Raw genomic sequence first — 7935 nt, forward strand, 5'->3', positions numbered from 1 at the left:
CCCTGCGGCCGTACTGACCTCCAAGTACACACGTCTTCACTTCTGGGTAAGAGATAAAAAAATAGCTGCTTTAATCAGAATATTTAATCAGAAATTAAGTTTTTTTTATATGAGACTTTGTATGGATTCATAATGTTAAATCCAAGTAAAGCAGCAGTGAAGAGAACTGGTGTAAATGTCTTGGAGATCCGCATATGGATTGCAAAAGTTGCTGGAAAGAAGCCCCAGTGAACCTCATTGGCCCCCTCCCTCCAAGCCCTCCGCCCTTCATGCGTGCATCCCACAGCTCTTTTCACACGTGTGTCCAACAGTTTTATAGCTGAGAGGAGACTGCCGCCAACTTAGTCAGCATCGCATCTCAATAGGTGGTTGGTTGTATCCTTCCCTCTCCCTTTCTCCAAAGAGTCACTAAACAAACAAGTCTTTATCCAACTGAGATATATGAACCCCTATTGTTCTCTTCAGCTTGGCCAGAGTGGCGGCTCACTACATGTGTTGTTTTTGTGGTGACTAATGCTTCACATGCAACTATTGAATTAGGTCAGTGCTTGAAAAGTTGAGCTCGAGGAAATTCTTGAAATGGCATGTAGTGGAGTAAAAGTGTCAGCTGGCAGTGGTGCATAGTAAGACACCAGGCAAAACTCACAAATTGCTGAGTGGGTGTGGGTGTGGGTGTATGTAATCCCTGTTTAAATGCAAATGTGTTCATATGTTTAAAAAACAACAGGAGAAGTGTTCCAGCTGTCTAAGATTTTACTGCATCAAGAATGACTTAAATTCTCCAACAGCCTGGTTTATGCCAGAATTGCTTCTAAGAGAGACCCAACCCACTGTTTCAGAATAGTAGGAGATTCATAGATATTTGCAGGATGACTATCAAACAAGGGAATGGAATAAGTGAAAATGGTTGAAAGCTTATCTGAGGAAGACAATATAGGATCAGATCTTCTGAGAAGTGGTGGGAAACCTACTCAAAGTGTACTCTATAAAAAAACAGTCCCTACTCACTGAATACATAAGAAAGAGCTCTATAATGTTCACCTGAATAAAAGAATGTGACTGTGTATACAGATTTTATTTAATAGGTCTGTCACTTGTAGACAAGCTACTACCCAACACTAAATTTTGTACAACCTCTCCTTAAAACATTTTCATTTCATGTTCATTTTGTGACAGTAGCAGAGTCAGAGCTTCCACTAATCCACCAAACCTCCCATTAATACATTGCTACTGGCCAATCGCTATGAACATCTAATGTTTCTGCTTTGGAAAGTGATTTTCCAAACTGAGCCCCCACCCTCACCCCCCTTATATCTGATAATATAAGGCTACAAAAGCTTGTTTAGTTGAAATATAGTCTGACCTTTAACTTCTGTCTTCAGTGCATATGCAACAGGAAACGACTATGTTTAGGAAATTACTGTATAGTACAACCTAAAATTAGTGCATGGCAGCATATACCATTGACTTAATAGAATTTAATAGAACAGAACGGAGTTGACGCCCACAATGACTGTTTATAAGTGGAGAGTGCCTTTGAGCACACAAGGCGGACCACAGTCATTTGAACCTGGGTGAGATGACACCGAGTAACCAGTTGCTATGGGTTGTGAATGAGATCCATGAGTGACAGAATCAACCAAAAACCAAATGGGGAAATGCATTCAACCAGTGTTTCGGTTACCCTCAGACCCATCAGTAAAATTTAGACTGTGTGACATGATGCCCATGAGGAAAGCATTTAGGCTCTTTATGAGACACCCCCCAACCAAATTTTCCACATATCTCTTTTCTGAACTTTACCATACAATATGTGTTTTTTGCTGGACCATCTGCAGGACATATGTCCAGAGGTTAAGAGCCTGCACTTATACGCAAATTTACGCAAGAATATACAGTATATAACACATGCATATATAACACTTCCCATGCTAACAATTTTGCTTCATATAAAGCACAGAAAGACAAGTTAAAAAATCAATAAAAAAGTGCTTATCCTTATAGACTACTGTTTGATTCTCTGGTCTAGTTATAGGAAAGCTGGATTAAGTCATGGATTGCTTTCCTCACATTACTTTGATCAGAGAGTGCCAGTACAAAATGTCTGTGTACTGCATGAAGCAAATTTGAAATGTCAAATCTCAGGACATTTATGATATACATACGCTTGTACAGTGCTGTGGTATGTCTGGAGATGGGACTCCAGCTGTGTTTTTATGTCACTGGGCCCCTGATGGCTTGAAGAATGCAATTAACTACATTCTGATTGGGCAGTATAGCATGTCAGTGGTCGCTCTTCCACGAAATTCATCCTTATGTGTCCCCAATGTTGTGTGGTATAGTCATGCTCTTAGCACTCTCCATCATGTGTATATACTCCTATATGGGAAGTGGTCTGGTATGGCAGGCTTCACATGTGAAAAAGTATTATTATCCCATGTTGATGTTTCCCACACTGATACCAGCATGTCAGGTCAACTCAAGACAAGGAATGTCGTATAAAATATATTATAGTGGTGCAGTGCACAGGACTACAGTGTAAGATATGTTAACAAATTGGAAAAACAGTGTGTAAAACAAATGTTCCAGTGCAACTCAATGCAATAAATACACAAGGCTAACTACACAGAAGAGCAGGGGCTATTTTGTTCAGTTTAATTCATTTCAGTTTTGTTCAGAGCAGCATTGGGTGGTGACAGCAGGGAGTTAAGGTGTCTGCATTTCTGGGGGTGGAAGCTATTACATAGTCTGGCAGTAATAATCCAGGTGCTCTGGTTCCTTTTGCCAGATGACTGGTGAGAGAGTTATTCATGTGTCTGATGGCTTTCTGCATGCAGAAAAGATTAAAGACCCTGATGATGATGATCTCAGCCAGTTGGATGTTCTTGGTGTCTGAGATGTTGAAATTCCCATACCAGACAGTTGCTTGGGATGCTCTATATGCTTCCCTTGGACAATGTGGTGAAGATGGAAGGAAGGAGAGTTGTGCTTCTCAGTCTCTGCAAGAACCGATGACCTTTCTGTGCTGGGAAAGTAATGCTGAGGGTCCAGTAGTTCTTCTGCAATATGAACACCAAGAAACATGGAACATTTGACTTTTTCCAAAATGAAGGAGGGAGTCCACATTAGATAGCAGATTGCTGGTTCAGTGATTGCCCCATCTACTCAATGTATAGTGATTATGTTGCTGATGTGGCTCACCACTGTTGTGTCATCAGCATATTTGTTGTCATCCAGTGTAACAATGTTATGAGTTGATGTTGCCAACCCCTGACTGATTGAGTGAGGTCTAGTACAGGGATTCCAGGATGCTGGACTTCAGTTGCAGAGGAAGGTGTTATTGCTCAACAAGACTTATTTACCTATCAGCTTCTGCAACATGATACTGAATGTCCTTTTGAAATGTCTTTTTGTCCTGGTGGGCTGGTATGTGACCTGAAAAGGCTCTAGCCTCATGGTGAGTCTGGTCTTTATACGCCTCATGACTAGCCTCTTAAGGCACTTCACGATGATTGGTGTAAGTACTAAGGGTCAGTAGTCAGAAGATAGGGCACAGTTGAATTCTTCAGTCCTGGGATGATGGTGGTGGTCTCAAAACATGCACAGATGACCATCTGGCTCAAAGATATGCTGTGGAGACTGCCAAGTATGTTGTCAAGTCCAACAAATGGGCCAACTGTGAATAAGGTTCTTCTGATATCATCTGTCGACAGAGAGAATATCTGGTCATTGAGAGAAAGGGTGGGCTTCTTTGCAGGCTTGTCATTCTGTGCAATTCATAGAAGTAGTTCAGCATGTACGAGGGAAACTTTATCATTACAGACACACAGTGTTAGTTTATAGTCATGTGAATGGATCTTGTTGTCCTGAGGACTGCCTGGTCACCCCCCAAAAAAAGTAGTCTGACTTTTCAGCAGAGCACACACCTTCACTGTCTTGAAGTTACATTACCTATACAATCATTGATGTAACTAGTTAGAGGTGCTATATTGCCTGAACAATCTTCAGGCTGAGATGGCTCAATCTGGTCAGGTTTCCATGTGTATGCAATGTATAAGCTGGAAATAAAATAACAGAAATATGGTCACAGTAGCTGAGGTCGGAGCAGGGTCTAGTCTTGTACCTGCCACATTTGCTGTAAACATGTTTACCTGGTTGAAACACAGGTGACAATGAAGTACCTACTGAAAAGCCATTAGAGTGTGTAGTTTACACTTTTCTGATGGTTTCTTATAATTCTCCCAGGACTTAGGATTAAAAAATATTTGGGAAATGGACAAGATAGAGTCTAAGGGAAAATACATAAAATACTTTTTTTTTTAATTTCTGAATAAACTCTTCCGTTTTAGACAAGGAAGAATATGTCTAAAATGAAGATCTAGGTAAGATTTACAAGCAGGGCAAGCCTTTTCTTTTTATCAACCAATAAATGAAGTCTACGCCAATTTTACCCCATTCAATCAGTTAGTTGAAGACTGTCTATCAAATATGAGAAAAATAATAAGAAGAATGCTTATTCATATAGTTGTATATACATTAATGCTTAGAATCTGCTGTTATGCCCACTGCCACGCCCCAGGGTGACTGAGAGAGAGGTGTGGGATACAGGGGGGGTCAGGACAGAATAGTAATGTAATGGCTTCCTTATGCCAAGCTGCACTCATCTCTACATAATGGGCCCTTTTTTTTCAAATAATGGCTTTCCCATTTGCACTGATGGAGTGTTAAGCAGTACTCTGAGAGATGATGTTTTGATCAGTGGCTCACATTCCTAGGTTTCGTGTCTCATCCTCCCTAAAACATTCCCACAAATAAGCTGAACAAATCTAATATGACATAAATCACGTCATGATGTTACTATATTAAGTCAGCCCTTTGACAGTTGTCTTTGTCAAGTTGTTTTCTTGCTTACTTTACAAAATTGTACCAGTGTTTGTTGTAATCAATGTATGTTTTTGTAACCATCCAGAAGCTATGTATGAATAGAAAAGCAGTATTTTCCACTTTTGCTATCTGGTAGACCTGAAGTATTTGGCAAGTTGTTGACGACAGACTGACTGACTTTCCATATGCAAGAGAACAGAGAAAATATTCAAAGGTTCAGGACTGGTTGGCTCAGACAAATGGTAGCATTAGATGGATGATCAGTAGCTGAACAAATAATAAATATTCCCCATAAAAAGTTTATTGGATGGCTCAAACAAATGGTAGCTTGAGAGGGCTGATCAGTAGCTGTACAAACAATAAATAATCCACCTAAAATGTTTATTGGATGGCAGCTTGAGAGGAGTGATCAGTAGCAGTACAAACAATAAATAATCCACCTAAAAAGTTTATTGGATGGCTGCACAGCACCTAGTTTCATACATGGGCTTGTTCATCCAAAGCATTTGGATATCTAGATACTTGGAGTAATACAGAGCATATTTTTGAAGTCTTTGAAGACACCATTTTCTGTTCTCTCATATTTTTTTTATTCATCGTTCTCTGAAAGAGAAAGGCAGCCAGGTGATATTGTGGCATTCCAGGATACATTCTCCTATATGGAAGACATTAACTCTGAAATTCCTTTGAATGAGAGTAAGCTGGAATGATGGTGATCCTGAGGGCTTCAAAGGCAACTCCCGATCCCCTTGACCTCCAGGCCATACCACTGGCGAGGCATTGCTAACACCCAGGGAAAATGTGATTACTGACCTCACCGCCTCAACAACAAACATCTGTTGGAGAAAGGGTCTCCGTGAGGGGCCAAGTGACTCTGTGGAAGTCCTGTCTTGCCAGGAGCTCATCTCCTAAAAGTTCCATTTAGGAAAGAAAACAAAAGGGTCATTTAGGCCACCCTGGTTTCGGTGACAGGCCACATTCCATATCATTGTGAAGTGCCTTTCAGGTTCGGCCTGGGCAAGCAGAAATGCACTCTAGTAAAGAAGAGTCCAAAAAAAAGCTGCTTTTTGGATGGTGCCAAGTCAACATGATTTCAGGATGTTAGTGTTTTTGTAGGATTGCCTTGGTTAGTTTGTGAGTAACATCCAGTTCCTAGATCGAATTTGCTAATGCACACCATAAGATAAAGCACTTAGAATTAAAAGCAGATTACAATACAAGCACATCTTTAGTCCAGCCCTTGAAAGAGCCACTAATGGACATGGAGATCTTTGGAGACATCATCCTATTGCCATCTAATGAGCTCGTTATGCCTGTCTCAGTGTGGGAGTTACTGGAGGTTGAGAGCGGGAAATGACCTACACATGCTAACATGCTTCCTCAAAGCTGTTTTTTTGTACATTCACATAATTGTCACTTTTTTTTTACTATTTTATTTTAAGCCATTTGCTTTGGGAGTGGTGCAACCAGGGAAAGGGGATTATAAACATGAATCAATTAGCATCCCACATCGGTGTGCCAATATTTTCAGTGCCCTTAAAATGGAAAATATTTTATTATAATGAGAATGTTTTAATCCTACGTCATCACAAATAGTAATGATAAGTCATTACGTTTCTCACATTGTGGCCATACTGGTACAACACACTCCTCACCTCCATCTGTGCTTGTTTAACCCTTCATTCCCAGTCTCTCCACCAGTGAATCTACTGTTTCCTCTCACTCTGTCATCCTCCTCCTCTTAACTCTGGCTCAGAGGCCAGAGAGTTCTAGCAATACTGAAACCATCAAACATTACTCAATCCCCCCTGGCTTCTCTCCAGCGCTCCCAAAGCTTGTGTAGAAATATCTCTGCTTGCTCTGAGAAGCAAATCAAAAGTAATATTGAGTGCAAGAAGTAGGTTGGGTCATGTAAAGCCTAGAGGAGTGTCGAGAGACTTGAAAAATGTGCTATGAGCTTTTGGTTCTGTTCTGCAGCTCTTAAGCTGTTTTAAAATATAAAATATATATTATCAACTAAGAATTTTAAGTGTTGTTGGTTATTTTGGAGCAAAACACACATATTGCAGCTGTGTTTTCTCTGTTAGACTAGCTGTCTGCAGATGACAGAATGTTACTTTCACTTTGAGGATATTACTAATGTGGTGTTATTTTCTGTTTGTCTCAGTGCTTCTCGAATTAGCCAAAACTACTGCAACAGTCTCATGTAATGTGTGACACATTTGGAAGGAGTGTGTGGGTTGATCAAGTACTTAATGGGTCAACTCAAATTTATGAAGATTCCCCACTGAATATTACATAGACAATTTAATAGTTCAGTTAAACAATGCTAAAATAACAAATGCTCATCAGACTGAGACCAGTACCAGAGGCAGTTGCTAAGTTTTATCGAATAAAGGAAATATCCTTCTTACTCACTCACTTTCAGTAAGTGTTTTATCCTGGTCGTGGTGGATCTGGAGTCTATCTGTGAATACTGGGTGTGAGGCGGGAATACACCCTGAAATGGGATGCCAGTCCATCACAAGGCAGACATAACCTACTGAGACTGGCCAAATATAAACACAGGCTTAACATAAGCCTCCTTAGTCTCGTTAGTCTCTTTTCGCCTATTTTATTAAAAATCAGACATAATATTAAATGCCCCGATGTCTGATTTTTAATAAAATTGGGAAAAGAGACTAAAGAGATTGGCCTCAACAAAATCCTCAAACCAACATCAACTACAAATTATTAATCTATACAAACACGAGTGTGACTTTTGTCAATTTGACACCTACAGCATTTTCATTTGGTTCACGAGATGTTGAAGATAAGCTGTGTGGCATGCTGGTGTAGAAATTCTTCTAGGACGTTTGGTCTGAATTAGCTCCAGCTGATGTTATGCTGTAAGAGGTGCATACATGTCAAATCAAACAAAATTTCAAGGTTCCTGTATAAGCAGAGAAATACAGATGATTTGCATTCAAGAAATATAGCTGATGTACAACAGAAGAACATGCTGGGGTGTCACAAAAGCTCAAGAGGATTTCAGATTAATTTTACGCCTGA

Source organism: Pangasianodon hypophthalmus, chromosome 17, assembly GCF_027358585.1.
Source record: "Pangasianodon hypophthalmus isolate fPanHyp1 chromosome 17, fPanHyp1.pri, whole genome shotgun sequence".
Classification (NCBI taxonomy): Eukaryota; Metazoa; Chordata; class Actinopteri; order Siluriformes; family Pangasiidae; genus Pangasianodon; species Pangasianodon hypophthalmus.